A 26,156-nucleotide genomic window follows, 5' to 3' on the forward strand; every position below is an offset into this window, starting at 1 on the left:
AGGATGGAAATTCTTATTTTGCTCAGCTCAGCTCTAGTATTGTGAAGAAAGTTCTCCTGTGGGTTGGATTGTCCGTTATTGTCCATAACAGAGATTTTTACATCTTCTTCTGATGCATCTGGTACTGGCTGCTGTTGGACAGGATACTGGACTAGATGGACTATGGGTCTTTTCTGTTACGGCATGTCCTGTGTTCCTCTGGGGGGGGGGGGCGCTGTGTGTGCGCGTGCGTGTGTGGTGTAAATGTCACAAGACCTTTTTGAGTATTCCCATGATAAATGCAGTTATCCTACAATTATAACTCAATGCGAGGGGTTCATTTCCAGGTGAAACATAAACTAGAATGATAGGGTCAGATCCTGGGGTGTTTACTTAAGCAAGCTTCAACTGACTGCTGGGACCTGAGGCGGTGACCCCTCAACATTTACATTTGGAGAATATGGAAATGTCACTAAACCAGATCTCTGGGGATTGCCCACAGAGCATAGATCTCCTCCCAGACTTATAGGGCAGCCTGCTGTTGACTATTCTGTACTCATTCTCTGTGGAGCTGTCCTTGAAATAAGCAGGGGGATTCCATGTGTGGAAAGAATGTGGACTATAGCACAGAGATACTCAGTATGCATCAGAGGGAATAGCATTATCCCTCATTTGCAAAACTGTTATGCTAAAATGCTGAAAATCACTTACCCGTAAGTCATTTCCAGTAGAAAGTGCCCACAAAATGATATATATAGTGCCAGGCTGTGCAGAGTCTAATATTATCTTTCATAAAAAGAGACAGATTCCAAATAATTAGCATTTTAAATGGCAAATCAAAGACATCAGAGATGACAAGCAGCAAATAATTGGATTATATTGGCTCTTAATGTGGGAAGAAATCAGGCCCACATGTAATCTGTTTAGTTTTGAACTGCATTCTGATCCTTATGTCCAATTAATTTTTTAAAAGAATATATCCCTTGTTCAGAATCATTGCAGATATATAATCCTCCCGCAGGGTGAAATCTTGGCTACACTGAAGTCAGTGGGTCTAGGATTCCACCCCCAGTGCCCTTTTTCCTCCGAATTTTATTAGCTATCCCAGAAATGCGTATGAAATAATATGTTGTATGCAGTGTTGTTGTAGCTGTGTCAGTCCCAGGATATGAGAGAGACAAGGTGGGTGAGGTAATATCTTTTATTGGACCAACTTCTGTTGGTGAGAGAGACACAAGCTTTCGGGCTTGCCCAAAGCTCTTCATCAGATCTGGGAAACATACTCAAGAGTGTCATAGCTAAATGCAAGGTGGATCAGATTATTTAGCACAAGTAGCTGCCTTCCCGCCTCCCCTTCCTTTCCCCGCTATGACTGGAGGGGTGTTAACGAGCCACTTCAGCTTGAATGGCCCCTTGAAATATATGTTAACTATTTATGCTAAACAATCTGTTCCGCCTTACAGTTAGCTGTGACACTGAGTACCTTTCCCAGACCTGTGTAAGCTTGACAGCTTCTCTCTCACCAACAGAAGTTGGTTCAATAAAAGATATTCCCTCTCCCACCTTGTCTCTATGACATAACATATCCATTGGGGAGGGGGAGTGGTGTCAATGTGGTTAGCAATGGGGATTCTTCCATTAGAGCAGTGTACTAAATATTACATAAACATCTGCCAAGCCACCTCTGTCCTCCTTCAAATCCCTCCTTAAAACTCTTCTTTGCCATGAGGCCTATGAAAATATCTTGACAATGGCTAGGCAGTTGGTGTGCTGAGACCGCTGCCTGGCATGCTGAGCAGTATTGTTTCCCTATGCTCCCCACATCTGTCCGTCTCTAGCCACTGTCTCTTGATTTATACTTGCATTGCAAACTCTTTGGGGCAGGTCCTCTGTCAAGGCTGTATCCCCACTTTGAACTTTAGGGTACAAGTGTGGGGGCCTGCATGAGGACTTCTAAGCTTAACTACCAGCTTAGTTCTGGTCCGCTGCCACCATTCCCTTCCCTGGGAAGCTTTGAGAAATCTTTCACCAATTCCCTGGTGAATACAGATCCAAATCCCTTGGATCTTAAAACAAGGAGAAATTGACCCTTCCCCCCTCCTTTCTTTCACCAACTCCTGGTGAATACAGATCCAAACCCCTTGGATCTTAAAACAAGGAGAAATTGACTCTTCCCCCCTCCTTCCTTTCACCAACTCCTGGTGAATACAGATCCAACTCCTTGGATCTTAAAACAAGGAGAAATTGACCCTTCCCCCCTCCTTCCTTTCACCAACTCCTGGTGAATACAGATCCAACTCCTTGGATCTTAAAACAAGGAGAAATTGACCCTTCCCCCCTCCTTCCTTTCACCAACTCCTGGTGAATACAGATCCAACTCCTTGGATCTTAAAACAAGGAGAAATTGACCCTTCCCCCCTCCTTCCTTTCACCAACTCCTGGTGAATACAGATTCAACTCCCTTGGATCTAAAAACAAGGAAAAATCAATCAGGTTCTTAAAAAGAAGGCTTTTAATTAAAGAAAAAGGTAAAAATCATCTCTGTAAAATCAGTATGGAAAATAACTTTACAGGGTAATCAAACTAAAAGAGCTCAGAGGACCCCCCTCTAACCCAGGTTCAAAGTATAGCAAACAAAGATAAACACTCTAGTAAAAGGTACATTTACAAGTTGAGAAAACAAAGTAAAACTAAGACGCCTTGCCTGGCTTTTTACTTACAAGTTTGAAATATGAGAGACTTGTTTAGAAAGATGGGGAGAACCTGGATTGATGTCTGGTCCCTCTCAGTCCCAAGAGCGAACAACCCCTTAAACAAAGAGCACACACAAAAGCCTTTCCCCCCCCCAAGATTTGAAAGTATCTTGTCCCCTTATTGGTCCTTTGGGTCAGGTGTCAGCCAGGTTCCCCGAGCTTCTTAACCCTTTACAGGTAAAAGGATTTTGGAGTCTCTGGCCTGGAGGGATTTTATAGTACTGTACACAGGAGAGCTGTTACCCTTCCCTTTATAGTTATGACATCCTCTTTGCTGTTCTCTGTTTTACAGTGCCCAGCACAATGGGGTCCTGGTCCATTACTGGGGCTTTCTAGGTGATACCATAATATAACTAATAATAGTTTAGGGGCTGCTGTGAAGGGAGATTGTAAAGCAATTCCTTTCAATTGCATTTGTTGTTTCAAATAATTCTGAGCAGGTAGAAAAGGCTCAGACAAGAGGAAAGGAACGTGTACAATTCCCTAGAAAGGATAAAGAGAAAAGAGAGGCAACAGCCAGCCAGTCAACCAGGCTGGAATAAAGGTACCTAAGACCAGTGTTGTGTTGGTATGTTTGGGTTTCCCTTTAATTTAGCAAAAGTACATTTCTGATCTAGTAGTGCCGAAGTGATTAAAACCAGCAGCCAGAAAAGGCTAGATGTGCCACCGAGGGCTGAAATATCAGTCAGCCACGGCATATATTAATACCAGAGTGATTTACTGTAGCAGTTCTTGATGGATAATGTTATGCTTTGTGTGCTCTGTCTGTACACCGCAGTCTATTTATCGCTAGTGCACCTGCAGTTGTAGGTGGACATAGAGCATCACAACATGCCTGATAAATGACCCAGAGCACCATTTTTGGAACTGGAGGTCACAAATATATTCTGGTTCAGCAAAGCTTATGCCAGAATAAGCAACTAGCAGGGCATGTAATCCAGGGTTGGTGGTAGCTGATCAAATGTAGCTCAGTAACAGGGGAGCACGCAGTGGTTCTGCTATGTAGGTAGTATTCAGTGATGAAAGCTGAAATAGGGGGACTCTCATAGAATGAAGTATAAAAACCACCCAGACAGGTAGCAATGCTTTAGCTATAAGATAGAGGCGAGGGGATATCCAGGAGACTGGTGCTTACCTAGCCATAAGCAAAGGCTGGTGGTATGAAGAAGGGAATGTTGTTACTTTAATCAGAAGCAATATTAAAAGGAGTAAAACTAAGATTTTGAACTTACAAACATGATGCATAGACCTCAGAATGTTTGTCTGGCCAGTTCAGTTTGGATAAGTTGCCAAAAATTTACAAGCTCATCCACACTTCTTGGGCCTGGCAAACGGGGCTAGAAATCTTAGCACGTTCTCAGGAGATTTACAAACCCCACACTGAGCATAGACAGAAGGGAGAGGAGAGTCTTCCCTGCTTATCGGCAACCAGGCTGACCACATCCTACACAGCTACCAGAACCACCAGTCATGGAGACACACATCCACAGCTGGGACCAATAAGGAAAACAAGCTCAGCAATGAGGAGGCAGAAAGGCTGGAGATAGCAGAGGGGCAATAGCCCCATGCCAAGCTGCTGCTAAGAACCTGATGGGGAGAGAAATGAAGACTGCACGCTCTGGAGTTTAAGGGCTGATTGACTCATCTCAGGTTAAGTTAATAGACTGGGCTAATTTGAGATGAATAGAGACCAGTTAGGAGGAAGCTGGGATCTCTAGAGAGATTGCTTCTAGAGCAGTTGATGTGGCCACTCCTGTTTTGTGATAGGCTAGAAGTCCCAGAAGAATAGCTTTTTGGTTGATATTTCAGTGTTTCTTGTCCCAGCCAGAACCAGGAAATGCAGAGATGTAGTGAAAGTGAAAATTACAGGAGGAAAAAATATACTTATACTTGTTCAAACCAGAGAAAAGATTGCACTCTGGGTTGGTTTAAGTGTTGGGTGAAGATTTGAGTTATTTTATGCTGACTAATCCAACTTTAGTAGTGTCATATCCTTGTTCAAGTAACAAACCATGTGAGGTTGAGTTCCGTATTGACAAATAGCAGTGAATGTTCTGGTCTGGAAAATGGAGGGGTTCTTACCTAAACCAGATTCAGCTACTTCTCACAACTTGGCCAACACACCTCAGTCCTGACTTGTCACCTCATCCCCTGATATTCCAGTAGACAGAACCTGATTACAACCTCTTACTCCAGTGTCACTTCTCCCTATAAGAAATCAGCCAATTAATGATGGCTAGATGGAGAAGCAAATGGGAAAAGTTGATAGTTACGTTGTCTGTATATAATAATGAAAAATGTACACAGAAAATAAATCAAGCATACATGCATTTATTTTTATTGCCCCTTTCATATGTTACTTGGCTTTTAAGACTGTAAACTCTTTAAGGCAGGGACCATTTCTTTATTTGTACAGCACGAAGCACAATGGGATCTCTGTCTGGATCGAGGCCTCTAGGCACCACCACAAAACAAACTTCAAGTAATAATTTCCATACACAGACATGAAAGGAAAGTTAACACTGGAAAGTGAAGCCCTCAAAAGACGGGGAATGGCAAAGTTAAGCTAGTGGCATGAGCAATCATCCTGTCATCTTTGGTGTATGGATAGTGATTTAGGGGTTGATTCCACGACTGTTTCTCTAAACATGCATTTTTTTTCCCTTTAGCAAAACCAGCTGAACTGATTTTGTTAAACCTGTGCAAAAATAAATAAATTGCTCCCAGGCTGAGAACACACTCACCAAATTTTGGCCCAAAAGGAAAAAGATTGACAAAGTTACAAGTACTTGAAAATGTTCCCTTAGAAGGGAAACAATTCTGCAGCCTTAACCGTAGGTTTTGCTATGTGCTTTGCTTAGCATCATGCACAAGCTTTACCCAGTATAATTCTGGTGATTTAAGAGGGGTTGCTAATGAGATCAGAAGCAGGCCCTAGGAAGCTGCCATTTGTGCTGACGTGACAGTTTCGTAACAACACCTACTAGGGAGCAAGACCAAGATCAGCAAAGACATTTGTATATGCGGTCAAAAGACTAGGATTTGAACTCCTGTCTTTCGAGGCACAAAGGTGGTGCATTAATCTACTGCTGTCTAGCCGATATTTGATCAGATCCATGTAGATCAGGCTTTGGGATCTCTAGAGAGATCGCTTCTAGAGCAATGTATTATGAAATGCACAGTGTGGTTTCCCCTACTGTGTCTCTCTCATGCACTGCAGTTACATAGAAAGATTAAATATTGTTCCTGGCAGTTTCAGAAAAGGTCTTTTAGATGCTAACTCCAACCCCATTTTCAATCTAAGTTTCCATACTGCTGGGTAGAGCAGTATGATTTTTCACTGGTTTATATTGGCCTAAAGTCACTGGAGTACTTTTTTTTTTTAAAAAAAAGGGGATTTTGTTTGCATTTCAAGGCAATATTTTTTTCATGAAATTACTAGATCTTCAGGAACCCTTGGCACCGAGAAATAGTAGCGATTAGTGAGCTGAAAAATAAATCATTCTGTGTTCAGCTGTATCCCAGGGTGACCTCCGGTGAAAAAAGTTTGAACTAATTTTTCAGCACAAGGGGCTGTAAACATTCTTTAAAATGAAAGGGTATTAGCATTTCCCTGTTGAAATTAAGGACCTGAAAATTGATTGTATTACACTCTGTGCACTGCTGCACATCAGCCTGGTACACCTCAAGAAAATAATAGCAGAGGAAGGGAATTTTCATTATAACGGAGGCTTTTGGCCAACAAGAATGACATTTAGAAGAAAACACTGTTAAATACAGCTTTCCTCACCTTTTAATAATGCTTCGCACTTATACAGCACCTTACATGTTCGGCTCTCAAAGCATTTTATAAATGTTAATTAATTAAGCCTCACAACACCCTGAGAAGTAGGCAAGTATTATCCAGTCTTCATTATATAGAGGTAGAAACTGGGGTACAAACAGGATAAGGATGAAATTTTCAAAAGTTCCTAAGTGACTTAGGAGCCTAAGTCCAATTTTCAAAAATCGAGTCCAGATCTTCAAAGGTGTTGATTTAAATGGGAGTTAGGTGCCTAAGTATCTTTGAAGCTCAGGGCCTTGGGAGCCTGCATCCCATTGAATGTCAGTGGGATGTAGGCTCCTAAAGCACTTAAGCACTTTTGAAAATGTTGCCCTGACTGTCTTGCCCATGGTCACATAGTGAGTTAGTGATAGAGGCAAAACCAGAACCCAGATCTCCTGACTTCTTATCTTGTCCACGAAATACAAGGCCATGTTTCAAATACAGGAGAGCATGACTATGGATCTGCCGCAGTTTTGCATTCCATAGTATTGGGCCTTCTGTACTTTTCATACCACTTTCACTGCCAATTGAGTCTAAAGTAGATCTTTGTGAACAATCTTTGTTCACAGCAGCATTAATGTAGCTGTCAAAGTAGATTAAATAAAGACATAAAAGATAAATCCAAGCTTTGAACAGGAAGGTACCATTTTTCTAATGAAAGTTTCTTTCAAATGGAAGGTCATTTCTATGGCTGTTAAGTACCATCATCTAAATTGACCTGAATGCTATAAAAAGCATAGCTGCCTTTGAATTGTCACTGTTTTAGCTCTAAAACAGCTGCAGGCTTCACTCTCTTCATTAAAGTGAAGTTAATAGTTTATCATGGAGAGCATGATTTAACTAATAAAGCAGTCTGAAGTTTCATTAGATGACAGGGATTTGGTCAGGCAAATTTTACAGTGTGCTCCAGTGGACTGGCCTTATTTGTAGGGCCCCTAAGATGCTGGAAAAAGGATCAGGTCAGGGGTTACCTGCTTGTCTGAGCCTACTGCAGGCAGGAGGATCAGGCTGGGTGGTGAAAATTTCCTCTTCATTTAGTCTCACTGTCAGTGGGGGACATGTGGGTACCTTATGAGATTGCTTGGGATAGTGAGGTCCTCAAAAGCCCAAGCTTATTTTAATAACGTAGCATCTTCTAGTAAGTGTGATGAACAGAAACCAGATATTGAAGTGATGGCTTTGGTTCCTGGGATAGCGGGTGGAACAGTATGATACTCACGACGTCAGAAAATATTCCTTATCAGAAGGAATGTGATTATCCTTTGGGATAAACATTAGAGTTAATTGAAAACATACTTTTGTGTGTTGGATTTTGAGGGGTGGCTGTTTGTTCCTTATCACTTGGAGACTGTTGTGAGTTCAACTCTTTTGGTGGATCACATTTGTTTTCATTTTGTGGTTTCTAATAATGTGCCAAATCATTTCTCGATATTCAGCTACATGGAGTAGAAAGCACTGTCTTGTTTCAGGCTATTTTATACCTGCTGGAAGGTCCCTTGATGAGATGAAAACATCTGTTTTGTTTAGTAAAATGATTAAATAACCAGTTACGCCTCAAGGAGAACAACACATATGTGTAGCATTGCTCTGTGTAGCAATCTGCCACCAGGTCAGAAATGGAGAATAACAACAAATGGATGTGGGATCAAACGCCAATCAATGTGTTGCCCTACCAGGGGCAGATCTAATCTTCCAGAATACAAGAGGTTCTGTTTCTTTGTATAGTTAGTCATAATCATATAGTGTCATAGAATTGCATGCCTAAAAACTGCTCCCATCCCATCAGAAATCCCAGTAGCAAATGGGATGCATGTAGCAAAGGAAGCAGGTGGAGAACAAGCATTAAAGGTCTCTGAGAGGCTCATAGATTAGCTCTTCAGACAATTTATGGGTTGCTCTGCATATGATTGCCGCTGACTGCAACCATAGAGACTCTGCTGCTTCTGACCCTGGCTTTTCAGATACAGCAATGTGGGGGGTGGGGAGGGGGGGAGTGAGGATAGTTTTAAGCCTGGAGGTCGGGATGGAGCCTCCACTCTGCCAGTGATGCCAACCTTCATCACTTACTTGTTAAATTAATCAAGCACCTTTATGCTTTCCCATGATGCCCTTTAAAAGTCTCCTTTGCTGTGATGTCTACAAAGAACTTGACAATGGATAGACTATTGGTGTGCAGAGGGCTATCATGCTGACCAATATCATCTCATTGTTGCCTTGTACTCCCCGTCTGTCTGTGTCCATCTGTTGTCTCTTGTCTTAGATTGTAAGCTTTTCTGGGGTCTGGGCCATCTTTTTGCTCTGTCTGTACACAGAACCTGGGGTTGGGGTGGGAGAGTTTGAGAGTTTGAAGAATCAAGTGGAACTAGGAGTGGTTTTGAACTAATGGGAGGGTCGGGTGGGAAGAGTTCTGAGCTGTGTGGAGGTGGGGCAGGAAGGTTCTTTGCCTAGGAGGTGGAAGTTTTGAGTTAAGGTAGAGCAAATTTTCTGAGTCTGAGGGATAGAAAAGGGGTGGAGGGTTGAGTCTGGAGGGGAGAAGGTTTCTGAGCAGGAGTGGCTGGGTTGGAATGAAAGCGATAAGGGGAACTGGGGAGTTCTGAGCGTTGAGGAAGATGGGTTAGATGAGCAGGGTTGAGTGGGGATATGGGTGGAAGGGGATGAAGGAGGGGATGAATTGGTTGTGTGTGAGAATAAGGAATAGAGGGGAAATAAGAAGCTAAACTATATCACTGGGAGTGGGGAGAGAAGGTCTAGGAGCAAACAGTGACAGGATCACAGGGTGATAAATAGCTTCCGCAAACCCTGCCCTTTTTCTAAAATATGTCCCAGTTTTTTTATTCTGAAAGAGGGAGAAAGGTGGCCAATTCCTCCCCACGTCCCCACCCCTTCACTTGTCCCCCACCAAAACCCTTCCCCATGGTCCTGCCACCACTTGTGTCCTAGCTTCTCAATTTGAAAATCTAGTCATCCTGCAGGGGAAGGGTGGGGCTGGATCCCTTAGAGCTGAGGTAACCACTTGGGCCAATATTTTCATAAATTTTGGGCACCGAACCTGAGGAACTTTAGAGAGGTCTGATTTTCACAGGGCAGGCACTTCGCATTTTCTGAAAATCAGGCTCTTTGATGGTGTCTCAAGTTGGGTGCTTTGGTTTTTGGGTTCCCAAAACCACTCACCACTTTCAAAAATACTGGCCTTGAGTGATGCTTGTGTACCTGGTGGGCAAAACACAGCTCCACTGCTGTTGAGGCACCCGATGTGCCCACTTCAAAGGAAGCTGCTGCATTCCATCAGCACTAAGACTGCAGTGGAACAGTGAGAGTGGTAATGTTCCCAGCTCAGTGCATTGTGATGGGAATGGAACCAGAGCGGCAGGGATGGGGGCAGTGCCACTGCTGTGAAGGCTGAGATGACTTTCCTATTATTTAACTCTGTTTCCAGAGGTTTCATATCTCAGCCATCACAAATCATTTTGGACTGAAACTCAGACAGGAACTTCTCCCTCTGCCAAAATGAGGAGTCTTGAGATGGAAAATAAATAATGTACCTAATCTCCAACATGCCAGCAGGGTGTGTGAGAAAATGATGTCTTATCAGGCAGCGTCCGAACAAATGGACAAACTTATATCTAGGAAGACTTGATTCATCAGCATGATAGGAGTGCAGAGTGCATCAGGCGCTAGCGTCGGTACCCAATTTCATGGCTACCTTACTCAAGCATCTCTGTCCATCTGTCTGTCAGTCAGCTAGGTAAAGATATTCATTATTTTTAAAAACCTAAAAAACGGTTATAATAATGGTAAAGATGTGGTTTAACCCAAAAAACTGGGAGAAATGGAGTCAATTCTACTTCCTCCTTAATCCATTGCATTTGTACCTACCATGGGTATGAAACATACCATGTTAGTCCCAGCAATACTTAGGCTCAGTGGGGTCAGATATAGAGTGGAAGTCTCCTATTACCTAAAGAAGGCCCAGATTAAATAGCATTTCCTACTGAAAAACCTGTCCTGGGACTCCCTTGTGATTTATATATTCTCCTCTCACTCTTCAACATTATTTAAATACTGGAGCACCAGGACTTGGACGGCTACAATGTTGCTCTGCATTTTTTAACTGCATTTTTGAGGTAAGGGGGAGCGGGGAGCAGGATGTGGCTGGCCTTTCCCTCTCCATAGAGCAGTGAGGATAGCAAATGGGCTGCTTTCATTGCTGGCTGTACTGAAATGCGGCTTGAAGATAGTGCTTATTCCCAGCAGCTAAAGGTGTTTCTAGGTTCAGCTTTCACATCCTCAGGTCATTCAGAACTAAAGTCGGTGCTGCAGCAGTATTAGGGAAGGGGGATGTGCTTTCACATGTCTTGTCCTGGAGGAGACAAATATCACAGGGGAAATCCAGGCCACATTGAATTCTATGGGGATCTTTTCATTGACATCAGCGGAGCCGGGATTTCACCCGACATGTTAAAGCCTCCCGATACTAGATATCTTTCCAAGGGGGAAATAAAAGATCTTGTGACACTTTCACATTTCTTTGGATGGGATGCTTTACTCTGCATCATGGTCCGTGTTCCCTCTGTCCATTAAGGGTCTTATCTAAAGTCCATTGAAGCCAATGGAAAATCTCCCATTTATTTCATGGGGTTTGGATAAAGTCCTAAGCTTTGACACAGTCTGGAAGGGACTGTTGTAACTGGTGTCTTTCTGCTATTCGTATGGTATAAACTTACCTGCCAGACTGTTGCTCTCCTTGCCACGCTGCGTGGCCTTTCTACACACCATCCAATTCAGTTCCATTTCTCATCTTTCAGGGCACCTCAAATAGCTGGTATCTCCAGAAGTATGAGGAAAGGTCCCACGGGAGCAAAGCAATGTCAAGCACAGCTCCTGGCTAATGAGACTCTAGGATTGTTGTTCTGAGATTCAATTGAGGCTTGGTGTGTTTGTTTTACTTCCGGCCTAGAGCAGATTGGCTGTTCTGACTCATTCACTGGCTACAATGTCCAATCACAAAACCCAGTATAAACGGATACTTCTTAGGGCAGAGATCATCCAAGCTTTTGGTAGCCGGAGGAGGACTGAATTCCTACAGTTGCTGCCATTCTCCAGACAAAGATTTTATTATTTAGCTTTACTTATTATTAAATCATGGTCACGTAGGTAGCCAATTTATGACAGCCTGTGCTAGTGCGGGAGGTCAGACTAGACCAGGGGTCGGCAACCTTTCAGAAGTGGTGTGCCGAGTCTTCACTTATTCATTTTAACTTAAGGTTTCGCGTGCCGGTAATACATTTTAATGGTTTTTAGAAGGTCTCTCTCTATAAGTCATTATTATATAACTAAACTATTGTTGTATGTAAAGTAAACAAGGTTTTCAAAATGTTTAAGAACTTAATTTAAAATTAAATTAAAATGCTGATCTTAAGCCGCCGGCCCACTCAGCCCGCTGCCGGCCTGGGGTTCTGTTCACCTAGTTCGGCAGCGGGCTGAGCGGGGCCTGCGGGACCCCGGCTGGCAAGGGGCTGGGACCCCAGACCGGCAGCGGGCAGAGTGGGGCCGGCAGCTGGGACCCCAGACCGGGGGTGCAGGTGGGAATGTGGGGGAGGGGGGTTGCAGGAGCTCCCATTTGGTGCTCAGGGTGGGGGTGGGGTTGTGGGGGGCTGCAAGAGTCAGGGTATGGGGTGTGGGGGGGCTGGGTGTGTGTGAGGGGATGCATGAGTCAGAACGAGGGCTGGGTGTGTGTGAGGGGATGCATGGGTCAGGGCAGAGGGCTGGGTGTGTGGAGGGGTGCAGGGGTCAAGGCAGAGGGCTGGGTGTGTGTGTGGAGGGGTGCAGGGGTCAGGGCAGAGGGCTGGGTGTGTTGTGGGGGGGTTCAGGGGTCAGGGCAGAGGGCTGGGTGTGTGTGTGGGGGTGCAGGGGTCAGGGCAGAGGGTTGGGTGTGTGTGAGGGGGTGCATGGGTCAGGGCAGAGGGCTGGGTGTGTGGAGGGGTGCAGGGGCCAGGGCCGGCTCTAGGATTTTTGCCCCCAAAGCAAAAACAATTTTGGCCGCCCCCCCCCCCCCCGTTTTTTAATTACCCCACCCCCGGCCCCGCCTCAACTCCGCCCCTTCCCCAAATCCCCAGCCCTGCCACCTCCCCCCAGGCTCTCAAGCCTAGGAGGGAGGGAGGAGGAGAAGCGGCGCCCGCGCCGCGGACACTCGGAGTCTCCCCCTCCCTCCCAGGTTTGAGAGCCTGGGAGGGAGGGGGAGACTCCGAGTGGCAGCGGTGCGCGAAACGGCTGTTTTGCGCGCTGCGGCCGTTCGGGATCTCCCCCTCCCTCCCAGGTTTGAGAGCTTGGGAGGGAGGGGGAGACTCCGAGTGGCCGCGGCACGGGCGCCGCTTCTCCCCCTCCCTCCCAGGCTCTCAAGCCTGGGAGGGAGGACGAGTAGCAGCGCGCGAGCGGCAGCAGCAGCGGAGGTGAGCTAGGGCGGCCGGGGCACATTTTTAGGGGCGGCATTCTGGCGCCGGCCATGCTGCCCCTAAAAATGTGCCACCCCAAGCACCAGCTTGTTTTGCTGGTGCCTAGAGCCGGCCCTGGTCAGGGCAGAGGGCTGTGTGGATGTGTGGGGGGGTTCAGGGGTCAGGGCAGAGAGCTGGGTGTGTGTGTGGGGGTGCAGGGGTCAGGGCAGAAGGTTGGGTGTGTGTGGGGGGGTGCAGGGGTCAGGGCAGAGGGCTCGGGTGCTCAGCTCGTGGGGGTGCTCATGGCACGGGGCTGGAGGGGATATGCCCTGTCCCCACCTCTTCTCCCAGGGCCCTGTTCCCACCTCTTCTCCCAGGGCCCTGTTCCCACCTCTTCTCTGCCTCCTCCCTGGAGCAGCCAGCACGCTGTGGCTCCGTTCTCCTCCCCCTCCCCCTGACAAGGGCAATCAGTTGATTGGCGCAGGGAAGGAGAAGAGGAGGGGCAGGAAAGCACCATGCTGGGGGAAGAAGTGGGGGAGGGGGGCGCTTGGCTGCTGGCAGGACCAAGCTTCTGCTTCCTGCCCCCGCAGGGGAGAGCGGTGGGCAGGGGGGCTGAGTGGGGCCGGAACAGTATGATACAGGCACACATGCCGCAGGTTGCCGACTCCTGGACTAGACGATCATAATGGTCGTTTTTGGCTTTAGCATCTATGGTGCTTTATAGAGGTGCATGTTCCCTGCCCTGAAGATTTTAAAATCTGCTTATGGCAAGATACAAGATAATAACAGAATTGAGGATGGTGTTAAGGATACCGAGGAGAAGGAGGAGGGATTACCAGAAGATGTGGCTTTTATAATGGAATGGGAGGAGAAGAACACTTGGTGGATAAGGAAAGAGATTGTTATAAGCATAGGGAGATGGAGTGAGGTACACTGCTGAAAATGGGAATGGACACAGCAGAGGAGGCAGCGGGAAGTGTTATGTGCTTCTTTGCCAGATATGGACTGGCCACAGAGCTTGCTTATACACACCAGATGCGTTCATCATAAGATCCTTTAATGCTCCGCCAGGTATGGCTGAGATTTGTTTAAATAAGGTATATTTGTGGCCAATGCCAGGTGCCCCAGAGGGAGTGAACCTAACAGATAATGATCAAGTGATCTCTCTCCTGTCATCCATCTTCACCCTCTGACAAACAGAGTCTAGGGACACCATTCCTTACCCCTCCTGGCTAATAGCCATTAATGAACTTAACCTCCATGAATTTATCTAGTTCTCCTTTAAACCCTGTTATAGTCCTAGCCTTCACAACCTCCTCAGGTAAGGAGTTCCACTGGTTGACTGTGCACTGTGTGAAGAAGAACTTCCTTTTATTTGTTTTAAACCTGCTGCCCATTAATTTTATTTGTTGGCCCCTAGTTCTTATATTATGGGAACAAGTAAATAACTTTTTCTTATTCACTTTCTACACACCACTCATGATTTTATATACTTCTACCATATCCCCCCCTTAGTCTCCTCTTTTCCTTATCCACCAAGTGTACTTCTCCTCCCATTCCATTATAAAAGCCACATCTTCTGGTAATCCCTCCTCCTTCTCCTCGGTATCCTTAACACCACCCTCAATTCTGTTATTATCTTGTATCTTGCCATAAGCAGATTTTAAAATCTTCAGGGCAGGGAACATGCACCTCTATAAAGCACCATAGATGCTAAAGCCAAAAACGACCATCATGATCGTCTAGTCCAGGGGTCGGCAACCTGCGGAAAGTGTGCAAAAGACTGCACGTGAGCCGATTTTTAATGGCACGAGGCTGCCTGCCGGGGTCCCGGCCCCACTCAGCCCCACTCAGCCCCCCACCCACCGCTCTCTCCTGCGGGGGCAGGAAGCAGAAGCTTGGTCCTGCCAGTAGCCAAGCTCCCCCCTCCCCCAGCATGGTGCTTTCCTGCCCCTCCGCCTCTCCTCCCCTGCGCCGATCAGCTGATTGCCCTTGCCAGGGAGAGGGGGAGGAGGAGCGGAGCGGAGCCACTGCGTGCTGGCTGCTCCGGGGAGGAGGCAGAGAAGAGGTGGGGGTGGGGCCCTGGGGGAAGAGGTGGGGATGGGGTACATCCCCTCCAGACCCCTGCCGTGAGCACCCCCATTAGCCGAGCACCCCAGCCCTCTGCCCTAACCCCTGCACCCCCTCCACACATCCAGCCCTCTGCCCTGACCCCTGCACCCTCTCACACACACCCAGCCCCTGTTCTGACTCCTGCACCCCCCACACATACCCAGCCCCCCCCCCACCCATGCCCTGACTCTTGCACCCCCCTCACATCCCCACCCCCCACCCTGAACACCAAATGGGAGCTCCTGCAATCCCCCTCCCCCACATGCCCACCTGCACCCCCGGTCTGGGGTCCCAGCCACCGGCCCCGCTCAGCCCGCTGCCGGTCTGGGGTCCCAGCTGCCGGCCCCTTGCCAGCCGGGGTCCCGCAGGCCCTGCTCAGCCCGCTGCCGAACTAGGTGAACGGAAACCCAGGCCGGCAGCGGGCTGAGTGGGCCGGTGGCGTAAGATCAGCATTTTAATTTAATTTTAAATTAAGTTCTTAAACATTTTAAAAACCTTGTTTACTTTACATACAACAATAGTTTAGTTATATAATAATGACTTAGAGAGAGAGACTTTCTAAAAACCGTTAAAATGTATTACCGGCACGCGAAACCTTAAGTTAAAGTGAATAAGTGAAGACTCGGCACACCACTTCTGAAAGGTTGCCGACCCCTGATCTAGTCTGACCTCCCGCACTAGCACAGGCTGTCATAAATTGGCTACCTACGTGACCATGATTTAATAATAAGTAAAGCTAAATAATAAAATCTTTGTCTGGAGAATGGCAGCAACTGTAGGAATTCAGTCCTCCTCCGGCTACCAAAAGCTTGGATGATCTCTGCCCTAAGAAGTATCCGTTTATACTGGGTTTTGTGATTGGACATTGTAGCCAGTGACTGAGTCAGAACAGCCAATCTGCTCTAGGCCAGAAGTAAAACAAACACACCAAGCCTCAACTGAATCTCAGAACAACAATCCTAGAGTCTCATTAGCCAGGAGCTGTGCTTGACATTGCTTTGCTCCCGTGGGACCTTTCCTCATACTTCTGGAGATACCAGCTATTTGAGGTGCCCTGAAAGATGAGAAATGGAACTGAATTGGATGGTGTGTAGTAAGGCCACGCAGCGTGGCGAGGAGAGCCACAATCTGGCAGGTAAGTTTATACCATACGAATAGCAGAAAGACACCAGTTACAACAGTCCCTTCCAGACTGTGTCAAAGCTTAGGACTTTATCCAAACCCCATGAAATAAATGGGAGATTTTCCATTGGCTTCAATGGACTTTAGATAAGACCCTTAATGGACAGAGGGAACACGGACCATGATGCAGAGTAAAGCATCCCATCCAAAGAAATGTGAAAGTGTCACAAGATCTTTTATTTCCCCCTTGGAAAGATATCTAGTATCGGGAGGCTTTAACATGTCGGGTGAAATCCCGGCTCCGCTGATGTCAATGAAAAGATCCCCATAGAATTCAATGTGGCCTGGATTTCCCCTGTGATATTTGTCTCCTCCAGGACAAGACATGTGAAAGCACATCCCCCTTCCCTAATACTGCTGCAGCACCGACTTTAGTTCTGAGTGACCTGAGGATGTGAAAGCTGAACCTAGAAACACCTTTAGCTGCTGGGAATAAGCACTATCTTCAAGCCGCATTTCAGTACAGCCAGCAATGAAAGCAGCCCATTTGCTATCCTCACTGCTCTATGGAGAGGGAAAGGCCAGCCACATCCTGCTCCCAGCTCCTCCTTACCTCAAAAATGCAGTTAAAAAATGCAGAGCAACATTGTAGCCGTCCAAGTCCTGGTGCTCCAGTATTTAAATAATGTTGAAGAGTGAGAGGAGAATATATAAATCACAAGGAAGTCCCAGGACAGGTTTTTCAGTAGGAAATGCTATTTAATCTGGGCCTTCTTTAGGTAATAGGAGACTTCCACTCTATATCTGACCCCACTGAGCCTAAGTATTGCTGGGACAAACATGGTATGTTTTATACCCTATGGTAGGTACAAATGCAATGGATTAAGGATGAAGTAGAATTGACTCCAGTTCTCCCAGTTTTTTGGGTTAAACCACATCCTTACCATTATTATAACCGTTTTTTAGGTTTTTAAAAAATAATGAATATCTTTACCTAGCTGACTGACAGACAGATGGACAGAGATGCTTGAGTAAGGTAGCCATGAAATTGGGTACCGACGCTAGCGCCTGATGCACTCTGCACTCCTATCATGCTGATGAAGTAAGTCTTCCTAGATATAAGTTTGTCCATTTGTTCGGACGCTGCCTGATAAGACATCATTTTCTCACACACCCTGCTGGCATGTTGGAGATTAGGTACATTATTTATTTTCCATCTCAAGACTCCTCATTTTGGCAGAGGGAGAAGTTCCCGTCTAAGTTTCAGTCCAAAATGATTTGTGACGGCTGAGATATGAAACCTCTGGAAACAGAGTTAAATAATAGGAAAGTCATCTCAGCCTTCACAGCAGTGGCACTACCCCCATCCCTGCCGCTCTGGGTCCATTCCCATCACAATGCACTGAGCTGGGAACATTACCACTCTCACTGTTCCACACTGCAGTCTTAGTGCTGATGGAATGCAGCAGCTTCCTTTGAAGTGGGCACATCGGGTGCCTCAACAGCAGTGGAGCTGTGTTATTCCCACCAGGTACACAAGCATCACTCAAGGCCAGTATTTTTGAAAGTGGTGAGTGGTTTTGGGAACCCAAAAACCGAAGCACCCAACTTGAGACACCATCAAAGAGCCTGTTCCCCAGTTTGACTTTGGTCTCATCATACAGGTTATTTTATTTGGCATACAGCAAAGCTATGCTGAGTTTGTTAGATTCAAATGTAGTGGTGGGTACAGGGCATATCCCACATCCAAAGTTACACAGAAACCCCCTTCCTTTACATACATTTACACAGTATGTTACATTCGCTATACATTGCATTATATATTTTGGGATTGGCTTGGTTTCTTCGCAGGAACCAATCTCTATACAGCATGCTTTGTTCACTTTTTGTTCGACTTTACTTTTTACTTCATTTTTATGCTCCCAACTTGTCTTGTCCATTGTTATTTTGTACTTAGTAAATGGTTCCCTGTGTGTCCCCCCCCCCCCACCCCTCTTATTTTAGCTAGCTCAGACATTCTATCTTTTAGCTTACTGACCCGTTTACTTACCTTAGCACAAACATTCCATCTGCTGCCTGCTCCTAATCCTGCCTTCCAAGAAATGAGGTTTCCCCCATATTTAATTACTCATGTCAAGTCAGGCTTTTCTTTCTTTCTTTCTTCATTATATTTTTATTATTGTGCCTTTTTAAAGTTTATTATTTAGCAATACATTTTGATGACTACAGTAGTTGCCATTATTTGAATTAATATAAATATTAGGCTTAAAGCCTGAACCAGAGGGTGCAAGCTTACTTTTTATGGTCATTTTAATTTTGCTTTTATTTTAATTACATTATAAAAATTAGCACAATATATGTATATTTTAATGTATTACTAGAGGAAATTTAGGTATGAAACAGAACATAGGTCAATTTAAATAGCATTCCTTGAGTCCATAGCAGAAGTGGTCTTTTTTTTGTCTACCACACGATACTTGTTATTACTAGCATAAACAGTTTGTACTTTACCAGTGTTTGAGTGTTTCAACTGTACTGTGTAATTTGAAGACTGTTTCATCAGAGTGAACCCACATGCTGGCAACTTTGTAAGATATTACCTACACATAAGTGTTTTTCACGTACAAACAGCAGCACAAGTCTGGGACTTGTCAGACCTCGCATTGTCTTGCAACAGTATTTGAGGAGGGAAACCAAACTTTTTTTATACCTATGGGCTGCAGTGATTTTACATTTAACTTAATGGTGTTGGACCTGTGTTAATTTTTTTTACTTTGCCCCAACTGGTGTTTCTTTCTTTGTATTAAATGTTTAACTTTTTTGTGGTGATAAAAAAGGGAAAGTTTTTTGCTTTATATTGCTGAAGACCACTTTTACTTCATATAGCTTATACTTGTACATACTACACATATTATTAAAACATATTGACTTAATACTATATTTTGAAAAGCAATTATAACATTACATTATGCATATTATATAAAGTTAACAAAACTTTATTAACAAGTTTTTGGTTTTGCTTATTTAATGGATGTAGTACTTTTGCTTCTATTTTTTGTTGAAATGATTGGTTATGTTTTTACAGCATATTTATGTTAGCTTGTTTTTAGAATAACATGCTGATTTTAAACAGTTTAGATGTTGCGCTAATGAGGGCCGGCTCCAGCTTTTTTGCCACCCCAAGTGGCGAAAAAAAAAAGAAAAAAAGAAAAACCCGATTGAGCTGCCGCCAAAGTGCCGCCGAAGAGGAAGAGAGGGACTGAAGGACCCTCCGCCGAATTGCTGCCGAAGACCCGGACGTACCACCCCAATAATGGACGGAGTGCCGCCCCTTTTTATTGGCCACCCCAAGGAGGGCCGGCTTTAGGACCTGTGGGGCCCGATTCGAATACCAGGCGGCAGTCCGGGTCTTCGGAGGCACTTCGGCATTGGCGGGTCCGGTCCGCGTCTTCCGCGGCACCGAAGGACCCCCCGCCACCGAAATGCCGCCAAAGACCCGGAGCGGAGCCCCCCGCTGCCAAAGTGCCGCCGAAGACCCGGAGCGGACCGCCGCCGGGTGAGTAAAAAAAATTAAAAAGGCGTCTAAGGCGCGGGGCCCTCTTAGGCGCGGGCGTGGGCCCTCTTAGGCGCGGGGCCCTGGCCCCAGGCACCTGCTTCCTTCGCTGGTGCCTGGAGCCAGCCCAGGCGCTAATTCTATTATGTTTTTTGGTGTACTTGCCCCCCACTTTGGCAGAATTATGCATTTTACAGTATATATTTTTGTTTAGAACGTTTTTTTAATAGTGTTTTATGATATTTTACCAAATTTTAGTAGGCACAATTTTTGAGATAACTGCGGATTGGTAAAATTTAGTAACACTGACATAAATAAATTGAACATTTTTGTACAATATTTTAATAAGGTTTAATTGTAAACTATTTTTAGTTTAGGACATTTTATTTTTTTTATTTACAAAATTTTACCAGGTAGTTTTTGTTTTTACTCCCTTAGTAACTTTTATTTTACACTACAGTTAAACAGGACTTTTGAACAGGATTTTACTATTTATATTTACCGATTTTTCCTTGGTTCTGGGTTGGTTTTTGCTTTAAAAATCACACAGCCATTTGAAAAAGAAAACACAAATTACTGTAGGTCCTCTTTGGAGCCTTTACAGGATTTTAATTAAGTAGAATGTTTTGTTTACAATTTTTAATCCTTTTAACTGTATACACTGCATGTTTTATAAGGAATGCACACCCCTTTCATAATTTACTTTTTATTTGCTATAATGTTATATTAACCATGTTAATATAATGATATATTATACATATAATACATATTATTACTATTAATTTTTGCAGATCTTTTAGCTGTTGCTTTATTAAGAAAATGCAATTTAGGGTCTTTCCCCACTAACCTGGTTTTGCCCCCTGCTTTTTAGTTCTTATTTTCATTTACTAATTTATATTTAACATTTATAACTTAATTTAAAAAAAAGTTAAACTTTATTAAAAGCATCGAGACACCCAAAGGGATAAATAACAAAGTTAAAATTGCCAGGAAATGTTAGCTGTGCTAGAAATAAATATTCTGTCTTTGGAGGAAAACACTCCATAAAGTTATTTTGTGTTTGCGAAGGATAAAGAACTCCAAATGTTCATTGAAACAGATTCACTTTTGGCTGAGCTGCATAAATTCATTTAAATGTGACGCTTACTTGCTGTAGCCTTTTATTAATAAAAGTGTTTCTATTTAGCAGGATCTTTTATTCTAATGTAAACATGCCCTTCTTTCATGCCAAGCTCAACTAAAATATGAAACAAATGAATGGAACACTCAGTGGAGAGTGAAGCCTCTTTTTATCGTATCTGGCAAACCAAATTCCCTGGATCAAGAACGGGTCATGATGTATACCCTGGCAACCCTCCTGCTTTCATTGGGGTTGTGTGGGTGTAAAATGGCCCCATAAATTCAGCCAGATGCTGTGAGTTGCTACTAACTGACTGGCACTCAGCACTGCAGGGTGACTGACAAAATCTGTTTGGTGAAATAGAGTCAAGCAAGTATCGAAAAAGCCATAATTTCACTGCAGTGAAAATTCCTTGAGGCAGAAACATTAAAACCCCTCAATGCCTTGTTTCTCTGCAGAGGCTATGAATGGAAACTGTAGGATAATCAGGTTTTGGTTAATTTGGTTTGACTCATGCAATTATTTCTCTAACGAGACATTTAGGATCATGTCTCAGAGTAAGTCTGGGAAGGAAATGAAGGATGAAAGTAGTCTTCACATTCAGGCTTCTTATAACACCCTCTGTCTCAAAAAATTACATACACTGGTGGAGGTCCTTGTTGACCCCCAAAACGATCTGTGAAGAATTAGCTGTTGAAAGTGGGTGTAGAACTATAGCAGCTATATGTGTCATAGAATCATAGCAATTAGCAATAGAAAAGGTCTCTTGTAAAGCACAGTTTAGTCCCCAATGGAAGATGTTAGCTAGTAAATCCTGTCATGTGATAATTGTAAAGAATTACAAAAGACTTGCTTTTGCTGCCTTTATTCATGCTTTATTCATTCCCATTCACTCTGCAAATAGTTCCATTAATTTAGAATTGGCTTAGGCTAGGTCTACACTACCCGCCTGAATCGGCGGGTAGAAATCGATCTCTTGGGGATCGAATTATCGCGTCTCGTCGGGATGCGACAATCGATCCCCGAATCGACGTGCTTACTCCACCAGGGGAGGTAGGAGTAAGCGCCGTCGACGGGGAGCCGCGGAGGTCGATTTTGCCGCCGTCCTTACAGCGGGGTAAGTCGGCTCCGATACGTCGAATTCAGCTACGCTATTCACGTAGCTGAATTTGCATATCTTAAATTGACCCCCCCTGTAGTGAAGACCTGCCCTTAGTTTGAGTGAGGTTGACAGAATAGAGCCTAATGCATCACTTTCTTCCAACACTGAACAAGGATTTATTAGAATGAGAAAAGTAGTCTGAAACATAAAGCTGCTCTGTCTCTTTCTTTTGCTTCATTATAGCGCTTCTGTCTAGAATCTTCCCCATATCCTTCTTGTCTGGCTTCCTGGTAGAGATTTAATGAAACAAAACACATATCCTCACAGATACCACAGTGAATTTTAATCTGTAATTCCAGCCCAATTTTCTAAAATGTAATCTCTTGCCTTCTAGCCTAAAAAAAAAAAAAAGTTGCTAACCATGAACTGGAAATTGTTTTGCCATGATTTCCTTTCCCTACTTTGCCCTTCTAAAACCTGAATTATATGAGAAATACATTGCAATCAGACCCATGTCATAAAATAAATATCTTTTATCTTGCTGATAATGCTGCAGGTGCCTCTGTAAGATTACATTTTCCTGAAGAAGTATGGAACTACGGTATAACTATCCTGGTCAGTGTTTTAAAATACATCCATATACCTACAGCAGCTGGTATGAAATGAGACATTGTATTCAAACCCAATGTTTTCTTGGGATTCAGTGAGTGACATTGACAACCAGGTTATATTTATTGATTTTTTTACAGTTTACAATATCAATTGCTTACCGAGCTTTGCAATATCAATTGCTTACCGAGCTTTGCAAGTAGGAACAATGCGGAATATAAATCACGGATACTTCCTTATCCAAAACCTGTTTGGTTTTTTTTATAGTCAGGAGATATTTCGATAGTTGTGGACTCATAGATTTATAGACTTTAAAGGGCTGAAGGGACCCTCATGATCATCTAGTCTGCACATTGCAGGCCACAGAACCCACCCACTTCTGCAGTAGGCCTATAAACTCTGGCTGAGTTACTGAAGTCCTCAAATTTTCATTTGAAGATTACAAGTAACAGAGAATCCACCATTTACTCTAGTTCAAAGCAGCAATTGACACCTGTTGCAGAAGAAGGTGAACCCTCCCCTTCCCCCAGGGATTCTGCCAATCTGACCTGGGGGGAAATCCTTCCTGACCCCAAACATGGTGATCAGTTAGAACTTGAGCATGTGGGTGAGACCTACCAGCCAGACACCTGGGAAAGCTTCTCTGTAGTAACTCAGAGCCCACCCAATCTAATGTCCCATCTCTGGCAACTGGAGATATTTGCTAATAGCAGTCGTGCACCGGCCATATGCCATTGTAGGCAACTTTATCATATCATTTCCTTTTAAGACTGAGCTTGATAAGTTTATGGAGAAGTTAGGTTTTTGCCCCCACTGCTCCCCTTGGGAGGCTGTTCCAAAACTTTACTCCTCTGATGCTTAGAAACCTTCATCTAATGTCAAGCCTGACCTTACTGATGGCCAGTTTATAGCCATTTGTTCTTGTGACAGCATTAGCCTTAACATAAATATCTCCTTTCCCTCCCTGGGATTTATCTCTCTGATGTATTTATAGAGAGCAATCACATCTTCCCTCATACTTCATTTTGTTAGGCTAAGCTCCTTAAGTCTCCTGTTATAAGGTAGGCTCTCCATTCCTGATCATCCTAGTAGCCCTTTTCTGCACATGTTCCAGTTTGAATTCATCTTTCTTAAACCTGGGAGACCAGAATTGCACACACTCTTCCAGATGATGTTTTGCCAGTGCCTTGTATAATGGCAATAACACTTCCCTATCTCTACTGGAAATATCTTGCCTGATGCATCCTAGAATTGTATTAGCCATTTTCACAGCCACATCACATTGGCAGCTCATAATCAACCTGTGATTGACCATGGTCGCTTCCAACTGATATGTCCCCAGCTTATAGCAAAAATTCTTGTTGTTAGTCCCAAAGTGCATGATTTTGCACTTTGTACTATTAAATTTCATCCCATTTTTATTACTCTAGTTTCCAAGGTCATCCAAATTCTCTTGTATGATATTCCGGTCCTCCTCTGTATTGGTAATACCTCCCAACTATATGTCATCTGCAAATTTTATTAGCACACTCCAACTTTTTGTGCCAAGGTCATTAATGAAAATGCTAAGGAACTCCACTAGAACCTCACTCCAGCCTGAGAGTTCACCTTTCAGCATGACTCGTTGTAATCTCCCCTTTAACTAGTTCCTTACTCACCTTTCAATTCTTGTATTCATCCCCATCTCCTCCAGTTTAACTAATAATTTCCCATGTGGAACTGCATCAAATGCTTTACTGAAATCCAGATAGCTATAGACCTACTGCATTTTCTTTGTCTAGAAAATCAGTTATCTGACTACATTTACTGATTGGTCTTGGTTCTGGGTTATCCACAGTTGTCTGACTCTAGTAAGCCTCTTACCCAGGTCATGGAGAGATGAGAATTGCTCCATGAGGCCTTATCCTACAAGGACTCAGTGCTCAGTGCATAGAACTCTCATGGGCCACAAGGGGAGCGCTGCATGGGGAGATGTACAGCATTGAGCTCCAAGAAACTAATGGTGAAAAACATGCTCTGTATTTTAAAAGACAATATTTCTAAGGCTGTTTTGGACTGGGCTCTAAGTAAATAACAAATCAATCTGTCAGGTAAACCCATCAGGGGCACAAAGCTATAGTCAGGCAAATCATACAGTATCCCTTGTCTGGGTTTGTGCATAACGGATATATCTGTCACTGGAGGCAATTCATAAGCAGGGTGATGGATTATTTCTTCCCCTCCCCGTTTCTCTTCTGTGTAGCTATCTGTGACAGTAGAGGTCTCTGCTGCCTTGTCTGCAGGATTTCCACTCTCAAATGCAACACACAAATTAAGCGCTTAGAACAAAATCATTAGCCACTGTTCAGTCACAATGAAGAAAAGTGATAGATTATTTTAGTGATGCTGAGACAGCACAAGGAGCTTTGAGGGACTCACAAAGCCCTGGCATGAAATTCAGACGTCACTCTGGTTTTCGTACTCTTCCCTAACTTTTTATGCCTTCTGCTCCTGTATTTTCACTCATTTAACAGATGCAATGCACATAAAACACCAATTTATCTCATTATAGAAAGCAGTGGTTGTCAATCTATGATGTATGGACCACAGAGAGCTGGTTGGTCACATGGTCTTAACTCCTCCTCCTTTCCAGCTGCTAAATCACAGTGAAAGATGGGGGAAAATATATTAGTGCTTTCCTAATATTGCTATTCTCAGTATTGCTTTTCCATGTAAATAGTTGCACTAATTGTCACAGGGATGTTATGCACAAGGGCGTTCTCACTGTCATGACAGGAAGCACAACACCATAGGAGCTCCCTGCATCCAAGTGTGGAAGGTAGTTCTGGGACAGAGCCAGGGGAGCAGTGATGGGCACAGCTTCCATCATTCCTGTGGCTGAAGTGGTGGCTATGAAGTGACTTCATTTCTGTTCCATTACAGGTGCTAGAACTAGGGGGGCTGCTGCACCCCCTGACTTGAAGTGGTTCCATCATATCCAGGGTTTACAGTTTGGTTCAATGGCTCTCAGCACCTCCACTATACAAATTGTTCCAGCACACCTGTGTTCCATATTCTGGGAAAGAGAGTCCCCACTGCCTTAGCCTGGTGCTTTGGGTTGAAAGGCATGACACAGTTGTGAAATAATTACTCCCAGCCTTTTAAAGGTTAATACCATTTTCAGATGTATTTGAAAAGCTTGCACATGTAAAATCTCTTCAATGGCATTTGGACCAACCAAGTTACATCTTGTTCACTTAGGCGTCTTTGAAAATCTCAGCTCTGGGGTAAAATTTTCAAAAGTGCTTAAGTCTTAGACATTTTTGAAAATGGAACTTGAAAATTGTACCTATTATCTATGATAACACAATGTATACTTTCTGTGCCAGACTCCAGTAACTGAAACTGATTTATGGAGCATTACCTCCCCCTACATTCATTTAACCTGCCTTCTTTCCACCTCCTGCATGAACACATCTTTCATGACAGAACATTATTAAAGTTTGGGGAAGAGATGACAATATAGAATGTAGATGAGAATGATCGCTAGAGGAGGGTACTGAATGAACT

This window comes from Emys orbicularis, chromosome 7 (assembly GCF_028017835.1).
Source record: "Emys orbicularis isolate rEmyOrb1 chromosome 7, rEmyOrb1.hap1, whole genome shotgun sequence".
NCBI lineage: Eukaryota > Metazoa > Chordata > Testudines > Emydidae > Emys > Emys orbicularis.